At 45.0% G+C, this 12,146-nt stretch overlaps 1 pseudogene; it reads left to right on the forward strand.

Annotated features, from left to right (window-relative positions):
- The first annotated feature begins 182 nt into the window (after nt 1–182).
- Nucleotides 183–10,382, forward strand: LOC135243778 (BUB3-interacting and GLEBS motif-containing protein ZNF207-like; annotated as a pseudogene).
- The last annotated feature ends 1,764 nt before the right edge of the window (nt 10,383–12,146 follow it).

A 12,146-nucleotide genomic window follows, 5' to 3' on the forward strand; every position in this document is an offset into this window, starting at 1 on the left:
ATTTTTTTGGCTCTGAATCATTTTTATAATGTCATGATTCATCTCGTAGCTGGATGGTTCGGTTCATGACTGAAAACAATATTATCGAGCATGTTTCTGAAATGTCTGGAGAAAATGAATAGGACATTTACTTCCGGAACAAGCGCCGCTGAATGAACCACGTGACCACGTTGCCTTTACACAGTTAAGCGTGCGCGACGTATTGAACTTCTTGTAGTTTTCGTTTTTCACTGCCCCGGAGGAACAGGCGCGCCGTCACGCCATATTCAGTGGTTAGCTATCCAGCTACGTACAGAGCGGGTTCTGTTCTCCTATTAACAGAGTAAACATGGGACGAAAGAAGAAGAAGCAAATGAAGCCGTGGTGCTGGTATCCTTTTTCAGCTGTAACATTTGACATAGACTGCTTTTATGACGACCTGAACGTTAGCTAGCGAACGCTAATCGAACATTTAAAATCCCAAAATGTGGTTGATAAGGAAGTAGCTATCGGGCTAGGCCGCTTTACTACGCGGTTTGAATAACACGGTATAGTGGCGTGTTAAATGGTTGCTAGCCAGTAATTGGGACTTTTTGAGCGCCAGATTAGGCAAATCTGTTGGGATGCTGTTGTGATTGTCTATCAGAATTGTAGTTTCACTGTTTGTGCTGAGCAGTTTACTACTACGAATTTTTAGACAACTTTTTAAAGCTGGCTGCCTAGCTAGCTAGGTTAACATTCATGCATTTATTTATGGGGGAGGTAGCTCTTGCAGTCGACTACTTTCGTAACTAACACTCGTAATGTTCATGTGTGCATTATGAGGTGATCCGGTAGTATGGCTTTAAATGTATTATTTTGTCCAGCGGAGAGGTATAGGAGGACAAAAAGTGTGGTTTCGTTGTTTTACTTCCTGTGTATCGTGTTTTCGGTCATACCCACCAATTACCATGTGCCTAGTTCCGTGAGCCAGATTATTATTATTTTTGTGCGTGTCCAGTCTTCTGTGAAAAGTGCTGGCGTGGGTGCAGGTTTTTGTTTTATCCCTGCACTACAACAACGGATTCAACTAATTACACAGCAGTGTTCTTCAACCAAGACCTTGATAAGTATAGTCAGGTGTCATGGTGCTGGGCTAAAACAAAACCCTGCACCCACCACGGATTCCCCTGCCCGAGGATGTTGGCTGTCTTGTGTGTACTAAAGTTCGGAAATGTTTAACTTAACCAAAAACCCAAGGTATTGCAACAGAGATTTTGACGACGAAAAGATTCTTATTCAGCACCAGAAGGCAAAACATTTCAAGTGTCATATATGCCATAAAAAACTGTACACGGGTCCAGGTTTAGCAATTCACTGCATGCAGGTAATGATGCTAACCTTCAGCTCCCCTTTGGTATTTTCCAGTTTTTGTTTTTATTTTTTATTTTTCACTTTTTATTTTTATTTTTGTGTGATGTTTAAAGCGTTATTTACGAACAGTTGTTTTTATAACAGAGTTTATTACATACAAATTCGTCAATTGAATCGGAAGTCATGATGTTTTATGAAGATTCTTTAAAATGTTCATATTCTGATTAATCTTTTCATATTCTGATTAAGACCACTACTGCTAAAGACAGATGCTTTATTGTGTATGTTCATGGGTGTATGTAGTGCGCTGTGTTGTATTTCATTTTATTTTTTTTACTCCTACTTTTCCTGCAGGTTCATAAAGAAACCATAGACGGCGTACCCAATGCGATCCCGGGAAGGACGGACATTGAATTGGAAATATACGGCATGGAAGGCATTCCCGAGAAAGACATGGAAGAGAGGAGGCGAGTGCTGGAGCAGAAAACGCAAGGTGAGCGCTGGTCTGAGGGTGAGCGCTCGTGCAGTCATGTGACCTTCGCTGGTGAAACGGACCCTGGGCACGACGGTTCCATGAGGTGATCTTCCTTTTGAAGATCACATTTTTTATATACTCCTCCTTACCCATACCTTATCTGAGCAACGTGTTTAGCCAAAGCGGAAATAGTGTTACATAGAGGAAATAGTTTGTAGTCCTAAAACCCGGTAGTAAGTTCGCTTTTTTGAGCCATGGGTTCCCTCGTCAGATTTCCAGTGCATTTTTCCCAAAGGGATTTAATTTTTTTTGCCGAAAATAAGGTCTGTGGTGAACGTAAGCCTTAGGGAGCTCTACGTTTTGTTCTGCAAGATAAATTACACCCATTAATACCACCACCACTGTGGATTTCAAACCTGTTATGTGCTTTTGAAAAATAAGTTGCTAACAAGTTGGTATATTGAAACTACAACAATGGTTGCTTTCGGGCATCCACCACTCAAGTTTCCATACTAGCCCCGCCTGCACGCGAAAACCGTTGTAGTTTCAACATAGCAACTTGTTAGCAAGTAATCACTGTAACACTCTATTAATAAATTAACTAAGCGGCGGAGTAACGTGTCTTTGTTTGCTGGAAAAAAAGCCGAGAGCCAGAAGAGGAAGCAGAACAACCAGGACGACTCGGATGACTACGAGGAGGACGAGGAGCCGGGCCCTTCCTCCCAGCAGCCCGTCGCGCAGCCCCAGACCGGCTACATGCCCCCCATGACCCAGCCGGGCATGCCCCCCGTGCACGGGGCCCACGGAATGCCCCCCGCCACCTACGCGGGTACGTAGCGCGGCGAGGGGCCCGAACGCGGAGTGAAGCTTTCAGACGGGGCTGTCTGCAGGAGGGCCGGCTCTGTGGGGGGAAGTGGACGAGTCAGTGAATGAATAGTAAATGAATACCAAACACAGTGGAGACGATCCCAGTGTGTGATTTCTGGGGCTGCACGGTGTATCGAATCATCATATTTTTAAGTGTAGGAAGAATAACTGCCATTGGGCGTATAGGCGATCTTTTGTCGTCTTTTTAAATTTTTATTTATTTATTTATTTATTTAATCACACTTGATGTGGTTGTAAACAACCAAGCGTCAGCAGTCATGTGAAATGCTTCCAGGCAAAAACATCATCTTCGATATAAGAGCCAGTCGGCAGCAAGGTCACACAACTTCCATGTGATTATGTTTTTTGCTTTTTAAATCACATGGGAGCTGTTCTCTTTTTTTTTTGTTGTTTACTTAGTCTTGAAAACTCAATAAAAATTTAATAATAAAAAATAAAAAAAATGCATTGGAAGCTGTAAGGCCTTGCTGCTGATCTTTGCTTTGTCTTTGCTGTCTTTGCTGCACACAGTAGATATCAGTGGTGTTTTTTTCCCCAGAAGCATTTCACATGCCCTCTGATGTGTGGTTATTTACTACTACTACATCACGTGTGATTACAGGGGGGAAAAAAGACAAAAAATCACCTATACGCTGCATGGTTTCGGTTATTCTCATTATGCATACAAAGATTGCGATACAGCATCGAGCAGCCCAAGTGATTTCTCTGTCTTCCCATTGGCTGTGCAGGCATGCCTCCCATGATGCCTGGCGTTCCTCCAATGATGCCCGGCGTTCCTCCCATGATGCCAGGCATGCCACCTGGGTAACCTTTCACCTTTTTTACTCCGTGCATACTGGCAACACACAGAAGCGGGTTGAAACCGGATCAAACCGGTCACAGATTTCATTTCACGTTTTTGTTTTTTTCTTTTGTTGGCTTTTATTGGAGATGCCTGTATCCAGGGCAGTTTACCGATTGCATTCGCACATACAGTCTATTTACACTGCAGGGTATTTGCTAAAGCTGCTCAGGTTACCTACCTTTGCTCAAGGGTACGACGGCAGTGCCTCTGCTGTGAATCGAACCTGCAACCTCTCAGTTCCAAGCGCAGGTCCCTGACTTACGCTGTACGGTCGCTGTTGTTAATTATCTCATGAAAAACACATTTTCAATGTACCAAAATGCCTCACGAAAAGTCTTGCTCACACATACAAAGCACTGGCTAAGTATCATTCAACTGGAAATCTGGGCTGCCATTAAAGTCTTGAATCATAATGACGCAAGTTACTGTATGCAGACGTCTAGCTATCTTACTGTATCAAAATTTATAATAGCTGTATTCCAAGCAATGTAGCCAATGTTTCCATAGGATGTGTTTCAGCTTTATGTATTGCTGAAATATCACCGTTTCATTATTTTACAGCATGATGCCAATGGTGGCATTTGATTTCGCTGGACCCGATGCTCCCGTATTGCAGGCATGCCCCCAGGTGAGTGCTGTCCCTTTGGCCAATCAAATCAGTTTAATTTTATTTGTATAGCACTTTACAGAGTGCATGTGACTGCTCCCTCAGAGCCCTGCTCTGCTGTCCAGATGGCCTGGATCTGGGTTCCCACCGTCCTGTAATGTCATCAAATTTGGAAGGGGAAGTCCTTGAAAATTATGTTTCAGGATTTATGTACGGGATTAATGTCGGTCGGGTCTAAGGACAGAACCCGATGGTCTCATTGTTCCTATTGTTTCCTGAATTGTCTGCAATGTTGTTTTTGTCACCAGCTGTAGAGTTTTTATGGGTCTTTATGGGGGGGGGAGTGCTTGAAAGAACTTAAAGTCGTGCACAGGTGCAGTGGACCTGTTTAATGTTACTGGTGGTTATTGACGGGGGCGGCTATTCGAGGGGTGCGTGTCGCATTGTATAAACGGGTGATTGTGAATCGTACCGGTGCCGTGGGGCGTGTCTCAGTCCGTTGTGTTCCCCCCGCCCCTCAGGTATGCCCCCGCCCGCAGGTATGCATCGGCCCGGCATGCCCCCCATGCCCCACGTGCCCCCCGTCACGGCGCCGGGCATGCTCAATCGACCGGCTGTGTCTGCTGCCACGGCAACCGCGCCCCAGCCCGCCGTGTCCAAACCGCTGTTCCCCAGCGCCGGACAGGTACGTACCGCACGGGGCCGCGTCTTCCGTCTTCCCCTGCTGTCCAGCCCGTCCGCCCGCTGCCTAGAGATTTTCAGAGAGCTGCCGCTATACCTGGGTGAGGTTTCCTTGGACAGGGGAACGTCTGGTCCTCCTGATAGTAGCGGGGCTGAAGTCGTTTTGGTTCCAGCTCTGGTTTGTTTTGGCGAGGCCTCATCTTATACCTGGGGTAGATGAAGAAGGAAAGCTGCAGCGGGTGACATAGCATTATTTATTATATTAGCTGGGGTGATATGTAGCATTATTTATTATATTAGCTGGGGTGATATGTAGCATTATTTATTATATTAGCTGGGGTGATATGTAGCATTATTTATTATATTAGCTGGGGTGATATGTAGCATTATTTATTATATTAGCTGGGGTGATATTTAGCTGTTATTATATATAGCTGTCAGTGATATTGTGGATTATTTATTATATAGCTGGGTAGTAGATTATTTATTTATGCTGGGTGATTGTACATTATTTATTGTTAGCTGCAGTATTTAGCATTATTTATTATATTAGCTGGGGTGATACGTAGCATTATTATATTAGCTGGGGTGATATGTAGCATTATTTATTATATTAGCTGGGGTGATATGTAGCATTATTTATTATATTAGCTGGGGTGATATGTAGCATTATTTATTATATTAGCTGGGGTGATATGTAGCATTATTTATTATATTAGCTGGGTGTACTAGTAATATTTACTGGTGATATGTAGCTTATATTACATTAGCTGGGTGATACTTAGATTTGTTATATTAGCTTATTCTTATGTAGCTTGGTATATGTAGCATTGGGTTATATGTAGCATTATTTATTATATTAGCTGGGGTGATATGTAGCATTATTTATTATATTAGCTGGGGTGATATGTAGCATTATTATATTAGCTGGGGTGGTATGTAGCATTATTTATTATATTAGCTGGGGTGATACGTTATTTTTTATATTGTGGGTGACGTAGCATTATTTATTATATTAGCTGGGGTGATATCTGTGGGGATCTCCTGAGGTTCAGTCACAGAAGGTGCCCGCTATGGGCATGTTTGGCCTTGCAGCCTGTGAATGCCAGGCCAGGGCCAGGGTCATGAGTCACTGGCTCATGGATCAGCACTACAAGCAGTGAACACATTTCATCCTCCTCCCTGTGATAACGGGGGGGGGGGAGCAACCTGAATGCCTGGGATTGGTGATTATCTAAGTTAATAAATTATCTCGTCCTGACTGAGGAAACTGGACTAACACTAGACACTGGCGTGCGTGCGTCCGTCCGTCCGTCCGTTAACTTCCTCCCCCCCCGGGTCATGTTGCTTTGTTCTGCCCTTTCTCCACGCTGCAGATGGGGAGCCTCGTTCCGAGCACGAGCGCACAATCGGGGCCCCCGAGCGCCGAGGCGGGGCCCGAGCCCGACCCCCCCAAAGCTCTGTTCCCTAGCGCGGCACAAGTACGCCCGAAGGCTTCCTGCTCCGCCGCAGTTTAGAGTTTGGCACTGAAACGGCCGCGGGAATGCGGCAAAGCGGCCTGTGTGTGGGACGGGAAACGAGAGCGCACCGTCTGTAAAAATGAGCTTCCTGTTGTGGCGGCAATGAGTTCCTGAAGAGTGAGCCGCCGCTGCCGCCGTGGCGTCCGCTCGTTCAGGAGGAGCCGTTGGCTGGCGCTGACCCGGCGGCCCGCTTTGGCTTGCTGCATGCCCGTGTATGCCAGCGCGAAACGAGTCACAAATCTGTGCCTTTAACCGCACTCCAAATTTACATTTTAAAAAAGAGAAGAAGACATTGATTCGGTTCAGCCCTGGTCTGCACATGGTGATCTTTGGAGGCCTTCATGCACAGATTTGTTTGGAGCCTAATTTACTGCTTTCCCAGCCTTGTTTTTAAAGCATAGTTTGTTTTGAAACGCCATTTTCTCACTCTGCCACCCAATTGCGGTACACAGCATGCTGTTTTTATTTATTTTATTTTTTGTGTTCTTGCAGTGAGTGTATTTTGATGAGGGTTTGGGAGTGCTTGTAGAGGGGTTTTGGGGTTGAATTTTGGTAGTGCTTGTAGACAGTTTTTTGGGTTGAAGTTTGGGAGTGCTTGTAGAGGGGTTTTGGGGTTGATGCTTGGGAGTGGTTGTAGACTGGTTTTGGGGTTGAAGTTTTGGGAGTCATTATAGACAGGGTTTTTTGAGTTGATGTTTGGGGGCGCTTGTAGATGGTTTTTTTTTTTTTGGATTTGGGAGTGCTTGCAAAGGGGTTTTGGGGTTGAAGTTTGGTAGTGCCTGTAGATGGTTTTTTGGGGTTGAATTTTGGGAGTGCTTGTAGACAGTTTTTTGGGTTGAAGTTTGGGAGTGGTTGTAGAGGGGTTTTTGGGGTTTGGGGGTGCTTGTGGAGGGGTTTTTGGGTTGAAGTTTGGGAGTGCTTGTGGAGTGGTTTTTGGGGTTTGGGAGTGCTTGTGGAGTGGTTTTTGGGGTTTGGGAGTGCTTGTGGAGGGGTTTTTGGGTTGAAGTTTGGGAGTGCTTGTGGAGTGGTTTTTGGGGTTTGGGAGTGCTTGTAGAGGGGTTTTAGGGTTGACGTTTTCTTTGGGGTTTGGGAGTGCTTGTTGAGGGGTTTTTGGGGTTTGGGAGTGCTTGTGGAGGGGTTTTTGGGTTGATGTTTGGGAGTGCAGGTAGAGGGGTTTTAGGGTTGAAGTTTGGGAGTGCTTGTAGACAGGTTCTTTGGGGTTTGGGAGTGCTTGTAGACAGGTTCTTTGGGGTTTGGGAGTGCTTGTGGAGGGGTTTTTGGGGTTTGGGAGTGCTTGTAGACAGGTTCTTTGGGGTTTGGGAGTGCTTGTGGAGGGGTTTTGGGGTTTGGGAGTGCTCGTGGAGGGGTTTTGGGTGAAGTTTGGGAGTGCTTGTGGAGGGGTTTTTGGGTTTGGGAGTGCTTATGGAGGGGTTTTTGGGGTTTGGGAGTGCTTGTGGAGGGGTTTTGGGGGTTTGGGAGTGCTGTAGACAGGTTCTTTGGGGTTTGGGAGTGCTTGTGGAGGGGTTTTGGGGTTTGGGAGTGCTTGTGGAGGGGTTTTTGGGGTTTGGGAGTGCTTGTGGAGGGGTTTTTGGGTTTGGGAGTGCTTGTAGAGGGGTTTTTGGGGTTTGGGAGTGCTTGTAGAGGGGTTTTTAGGGTTTGGGAGTGCTTATGGGGGGTTTTGGGTTTGGGAGTGCTTGTAGAGGGGTTTTAGGGGTTTGGAGTGCTTGTGAGGGTTTTGGGGTTTGGGGTGCTTGTGGAGGGGTTTTTGGGGTTTTGGAGTGCTTGTAGAGGGGTTTTTGGGGTTTGGGAGTGCTTGTAGAGGGGTTTTAGGGGTTTGGGGGTGCTTGTGGAGGGGTTTTGGGGTTTGGGGGTGCTTGTGGAGGGGTTTTTGGGGTTTGGGAGTGCTCGTAGAGGGGTTTTTGGGGTTTGGGTTAGGGTTCGGGTTAGGGTGCTCGCGGAGGGGATCTTCGCTCACTTAGCCTCTTGTCCACGCAGGCCCAGCAGGCCGCTGCGTCAGGACCCGTCGGCACGGATTTCAAACCCCTCGCCGCGGCCTCCTCCGCCTCAGATCCCCCCAAACCGACATTCCCGGCTTACAGCCAGTCACCCGCCGCCACCGCCTCCACCTCCACCAGCACAGTGTCCAAGCCGCCAGCCGCGGTGACCAGCAAGCCCGCCACGCTCACCACCCTGAGCGCGACCAGTAAGTTGATCCACCCTGATGAGGACATCTCACTGGTGAGTTCTGATTCTTTTTTTTTTTACTGTTTACCCCCGCCGCCCCCCCCAGCCCCGCTTAAATCAGTTAGTAGTTCTTTACATGCCAGTTCCTGAAACGCTAGCAATTTGCTATATTCTGTGGACCTACCTATGCTCGTGTAATCCGTCGTGCATTGTTGTTTCCTGTTGTCATAGGGTCGTTTAAAAGCGTCTAAGCACCTTGTCTCGTGATTTAAAAAAAAAAAAAATTAATTTTACTTTTGTTTTTTTTCTGGCCTGTTGTGCAGGAGGAAAGGAGAGCTCAGCTGCCCAGGTATCAACGGAACATTCCCAGGACAGGACAAGCCCACATGGCCGCCCCTCCTGGGGCACCAATGGGTGCTATGATGCCCCCCCAGCAGGCCATGCCCCCCCAGCACCCCATGCACGGTGGGTACTATTTGCTGATACCAAATCGATCAGCATTTGAAGGGAATGGTTTTGAATTTTGTTTAATGCATATTTTGTTACATATATTTATTGTAGCTGTAACACAAACGCACACGCACACATATAATAAAACGTATTAAACCTTTTTAAACCTGAGTTACTTCGCCCCAAACTTTTAGGAAAGAATTTCAGGAAATAACCAACATCTCGTACACATTTGACAGGTGCTATCACCAGTCAATGTATTGTTTTGCTTAATAAAATTTTATGTTTAACAATCCTTTTTCAATTTTGTAATTTGTTAAGTGGCTATTGACATTTTCCTAATAAAAGCAGAGCATTGTATGTCATTCTTCTGGGTATTTGTATTATATGCTGGTGATAAAAGTGCTTATGTCTCAGTTATAGAGGTGAATGTGCAGATTATAGAAGTGTCTCTCTCCCAGTTGTGGGTGAATGATTTGAAGGAAGATTGAGAGCTCACACTCACCCGTGCTGCTTTCTTGCTTGTTTCACAGGTCAGTATGGGCCCCCCCCCCAGGGAATGCCCGGGTATATGCCGGGTGGCATGCCTCCGTACGGGCAGGGCCCCCCAATGGTGCCCCCTTATCAAGGTGGACCCCCCCGGCCCCCCATGGGCATGAGGCCCCCTGTCATGTCTCAGGGAGGGCGCTATTGATGCTGAACCACCACCTTTCAATAGGTTTGAAGATTAAACTATATATACATTATTTTTTTTTTCTTTCTTTTTTTGTCGTCTTGTCTCATCTTGCTGGTGTTTCTAGTAGCCCAAACTCAATAACAGTTAGGCCCTGCCCTCCTCCACCATTGGTTTTGACTTGACCTACAAGGGTGGGCAAGAAACTAAAGAACGTTCTGAGACTTGAGACCTTACGTTTTTATGCATTTTACCTAATCGCAAAAGGAAAAAAAAAAACAAAAAACAAAAAAAAAAAAACTTTGTTGCAACTGCCAACACTGACTTTTTTTTTTTTTGGCCCCCTTCTGTTCTCTTAGGTTTTTAGATGTGAAGATTAGTTTAACAAAAAGAAAAAAAGGTTAGTACTGTTCTGAGTGCATGTGAATAAAAGTGAGCAGTGCCGTTCTTGCTATGAAGGAAAGTTTACATCGACACATCGCGTTAGAACACGGCCCTCGCAGCACGCCAGGTGCTGTTGGACTCCCAAGGTCCCCAGCTTTGCTTGGTGAGGGCCTGAGCTCGTTTTTTGGATAGTTTTTTTTGTACACTGCATCCTGTTAAGCTCTAATCTTGTTGCAGGTATATTCCTAAGGTCCACACAATGTGCTCATGTTGACTTGATTCCTGTACTGTTGTTTAAAAAAAACAAAAAAAACATTTAATGTAATAAAATGTGATGAAAACCACGCCTGTTTTTTCATGACCTGTGGAAGGATCACTTCTTCGCTGAGGTTGGTACTCTGTCCGTGGAAAAGTACGACACAGTTTCACTTTTTTTACGAAAAGTGGCAACAGGGCAATTGCAAGATGACGTGAAATTTCAGCAGTTTGATTTCTGTCGGTTAAATTGAATTGGTAATATTTTCTGAGATATTCAGTCTTTTAAGTCCAGACACTGCCTCCCTAATTGCAGTTGGCTGTCGTGTCCATTTTCAACAGTTGGCAAATACGTGCATACGGACCACATGTGAACTGCATGAGAGTGTTGGTGATGGTTGACAGCAGTGGTCTTCGTTCCTGGTCCCGGAGAGCTGCGGGGTCTGCTGGTTTTTTGGTTTTTTTTCCGCCTTAACATCAGTAACTAATTTAGACCCAAGAAACCGGACGATGAGGTCAGTTAGCTGTGTAAATCGACCGCTTTAAACCGGTCGGTTCAGTGTCGAGTGACGACGACCAAAACCAGCAGACCCCGGTGGGGCTCCCCGGGGAACGAAGATCACTGGCGCCCCCGAAATTGGCTGCTGTGTTACAACGAGGCTTTCTCTTCTCCCTGTAGCGATGCCATTGGAACTGGCTGGGTCTCAGTGTAGCCCTGTTCAGCCGGAGGCAAGTCCCACCTTTTCTTACCTTTCTCTCCCTTATCGAGGGCTTTCACAGCCTCTGGCGGCTGTTGGATTACTGCGTCCCCAAACTTTTTAGCGAGTTTGGTGAAAGCCCTTGCGTTAATTCCCAGCTAGATTATAGATCCCGGCTTGTGTCTGACTTCAAAACATTTTTGTTAAACGTATATATATATACATATATATTTATATACAGTGCACAGAAAAGCATAATTTTGTAAAATAATAATAATAATTTTTAAAATACAATTTTTTAATTCTTCTAACAGCCTTGTTGAGGCGGAAGCACTGTTCTGTCGATTTAGCACAGTCATCGGCTAAGTGACGGGACGGTGGGAGAGTGAACCCGGTGGCTTCAGCGTACGAAGCCGTGGGTTTTGTGGATGGTTTAACTTTCCTTGTATTCCTGCTGTATTCGTTTAACCAAAATTCAGGTATTTAAAGAATGCAAAAGGATAGCGCAAATCCGTTAATTTGGCTTTTTTTAATTAAATTCTGCTGTGAAAATAATTTGTGTAGAACTTTTCATACAGAAATGCAGCTCCGTGCTTCACAGAAAGAAAAGGCAATGCAGGCATATACGCATACATGGATACATCAAGTTAAAAAATTCTAAATATTATAAAGTGGGGTTGCGGAGAATAAGCATCATAATAAAATTTAAATATACAGCAAAAAAAAAAAAAAAAAAATCGAAGAATGAAAGAATTTAAAACCTAATGAAAAAGGTAAGTTTTGAGCTGCGTTTTAAAAATGCCTGATGTGTGTAAGTGCTCTATAGTTTTGGAGCATAAAAGTTAAAAGCACTCTTGCCATTGTTTGATGCCTTGAAATAGGTATATTGATTAAGCCGGCTGTGCAGACTCAAGATCTTGAGCTTGTACCTTGAAAAGAAATGCGATCCTGGATGTAAGAAGGTGCTAGACCATTATTGCTTCACAAACAAAAGTAGTAAAACTTTAAATACGAAAATTTGTAATATAATGCCAGTTAGTGAGGCATTCAATCAGTAATTTGTCTGGTTACTGGATTTTATATCGGGAAGAATGAACTTCCCAGTGAATGATTAAAAAAGAAATAACATTGACTTTCCCATTAAAATTCGAACAG

Source organism: Anguilla rostrata, chromosome 17 (assembly GCF_018555375.3).
Source record: "Anguilla rostrata isolate EN2019 chromosome 17, ASM1855537v3, whole genome shotgun sequence".
Lineage (NCBI taxonomy): Eukaryota > Metazoa > Chordata > Actinopteri > Anguilliformes > Anguillidae > Anguilla > Anguilla rostrata.